The sequence below is a fragment of the Oncorhynchus nerka genome, linkage group LG7 (assembly GCF_034236695.1).
Source record: "Oncorhynchus nerka isolate Pitt River linkage group LG7, Oner_Uvic_2.0, whole genome shotgun sequence".
NCBI classification, from domain to species: Eukaryota; Metazoa; Chordata; class Actinopteri; order Salmoniformes; family Salmonidae; genus Oncorhynchus; species Oncorhynchus nerka.
The window spans coordinates 13,688,507-13,691,321 of record NC_088402.1 but is presented as its reverse complement, the minus strand read 5'-3'; the positions used below and the strand labels follow the sequence as shown (position 1 = coordinate 13,691,321).

The 2,815-nt window shown below is 39.3% G+C and overlaps 1 protein-coding gene across 1 annotated transcript in view; it reads left to right on the top strand.

Annotated features, from left to right (window-relative positions):
* The window catches only part of LOC135572416 (copine-4-like), a 37,594-nt gene extending 37,590 nt beyond the window's left edge, over positions 1–4 (top strand). Inside the window, exon 18 of the mRNA XM_065020240.1 lies at positions 1–4. This exon is cut by the window's left edge and continues 1,098 nt beyond it. The gene's annotated coding sequence lies outside the window, so the exon portion shown is untranslated.
* Positions 5–2,815: the final 2,811 nt, after the last annotated feature.

Below are 2,815 nucleotides of genomic sequence, written 5' to 3'. Positions count from 1 at the left end.
CCATCGTTTAGGGTTATGTTAACATAGGAGACTTAAGGGCCTATTAGTCCATCGTTTAGGGTTATGTTAACATAGGAGACTTAAGGGCCTATTAGTCCATCGTTTAGGTTATGTTAACATAGGAGACTTAAGGGCCTATTAGTCCATCGTTTAGGTTATGTTAACATAGGAGACTTAAGGGCCTATTAGTCCATCGTTTAGGGTTATGTTAACATAGGAGACTTAAGGGCCTATTAGTCCATCGTTTAGGGTTATGTTAACATAGGAGACTTAAGGGCCTATTAGTCCATCGTTTAGGGTTATGTTAACATAGGAGACTTAAGGGCCTATTAGTCCATCGTTTAGGGTTATGTTAACATAGGAGACTTAAGGGCCTATTAGTCCATCGTTTAGGGTTATGTTAACATAGGAGACTTAAGGGCCTATTAGTCCATCGTTTAGGGTTATGTTAACATAGGAGACTTAAGGGCCTATTAGTCCATCGTTTAGGTTATGTTAACATAGGAGACTTAAGGGCCTATTAGTCCATCGTTTAGGGTTATGTTAACATAGGAGACTTAAGGGCCTATTAGTCCATCGTTTAGGGTTATGTTAACATAGGAGACTTAAGGGCCTATTAGTCCATCGTTTAGGGTTATGTTAACATAGGAGACTTAAGGGCCTATTAGTCCATCGTTTAGGGTTATGTTAACATAGGAGACTTAAGGGCCTATTAGTCCATCGTTTAGGGTTATGTTAACATAGGAGACTTAAGGGCCTATTAGTCCATCGTTTAGGGTTATGTTAACATAGGAGACTTAAGGGCCTATTAGTCCATCGTTTAGGGTTATGTTAACATAGGAGACTTAAGGGCCTATTAGTCCATCGTTTAGGTTATGTTAACATAGGAGACTTAAGGGCCTATTAGTCCATCGTTTAGGGTTATGTTAACATAGGAGACTTAAGGGCCTATTAGTCCATCGTTTAGGGTTATGTTAACATAGGAGACTTAAGGGCCTATTAGTCCATCGTTTAGGTTATGTTAACATAGGAGACTTAAGGGCCTATTAGTCCATCGTTTAGGGTTATGTTAACATAGGAGACTTAAGGGCCTATTAGTCCATCGTTTAGGTAATGTTAACATAGGAGACTTAAGGGCCTATTAGTCCATCGTTTAGGGTTATGTTAACATAGGAGACTTAAGGGCCTATTAGTCCATCGTTTAGGTTATGTTAACATAGGAGACTTAAGGGCCTATTAGTCCATCGTTTAGGGTTATGTTAACATAGGAGACTTAAGGGCCTATTAGTCCATCGTTTAGGTAATGTTAACATAGGAGACTTAAGGGCCTATTAGTCCATCGTTTAGGGTTATGTTAACATAGGAGACTTAAGGGCCTATTAGTCCATCGTTTAGGGTTATGTTAACATAGGAGATTTAAGGGCCTATTAGTCCATCGTTTAGGGTTATGTTAACATAGGAGACTTAAGGGCCTATTAGTCCATCGTTTAGGGTTATGTTAACATAGGAGACTTAAGGGCCTATTAGTCCATCGTTTAGGGTTATGTTAACATAGGAGACTTAAGGGCCTATTAGTCCATCGTTTAGGGTTATGTTAACATAGGAGACTTAAGGGCCTATTAGTCCATCGTTTAGGTTATGTTAACATAGGAGACTTAAGGGCCTATTAGTCCATCGTTTAGGGTTATGTTAACATAGGAGACTTAAGGGCCTATTAGTCCATCGTTTAGGGTTATGTTAACACAGGAGACTTAAGGGCCTATTAGTCCATCGTTTAGGTTATGTTAACATAGGAGACTTAAGGGCCTATTAGTCCATCGTTTAGGGTTATGTTAACATAGGAGACTTAAGGGCCTATTAGTCCATCGTTTAGGTTATGTTAACATAGGAGACTTAAGGGCCTATTAGTCCATCGTTTAGGGTAATGTTAACATAGGAGACTTAAGGGCCTATTAGTCCATCGTTTAGGGTTATGTTAACATAGGAGACTTAAGGGCCTATTAGTCCATCGTTTAGGGTTATGTTAACATAGGAGACTTAAGGGCCTATTAGTCCATCGTTTAGGGTTATGTTAACATAGGAGACTTAAGGGCCTATTAGTCCATCGTTTAGGGTTATGTTAACATAGGAGACTTAAGGGCCTATTAGTCCATCGTTTAGGGTTATGTTAACATAGGAGACTTAAGGGCCTATTAGTCCATCGTTTAGGGTTATGTTAACATAGGAGACTTAAGGGCCTATTAGTCCATCGTTTAGGGTTATGTTAACATAGGAGACTTAAGGGCCTATTAGTCCATCGTTTAGGGTTATGTTAACATAGGAGACTTAAGGGCCTATTAGTCCATCGTTTAGGGTTATGTTAACATAGGAGACTTAAGGGCCTATTAGTCCATCGTTTAGGGTTATGTTAACATAGGAGACTTAAGGGCCTATTAGTCCATCGTTTAGGGTTATGTTAACATAGGAGACTTAAGGGCCTATTAGTCCATCGTTTAGGGTTATGTTAACATAGGAGACTTAAGGGCCTATTAGTCCATCGTTTAGGTTATGTTAACATAGGAGACTTAAGGGCCTATTAGTCCATCGTTTAGGGTTATGTTAACATAGGAGACTTAAGGGCCTATTAGTCCATCGTTTAGGGTTATGTTAACATAGGAGACTTAAGGGCCTATTAGTCCATCGTTTAGGGTTATGTTAACATAGGAGACTTAAGGGCCTATTAGTCCATCGTTTAGGGTTATGTTAACATAGGAGACTTAAGGGCCTATTAGTCCATCGTTTAGGTTATGTTAACATAGGAGACTTAAGGGCCTAT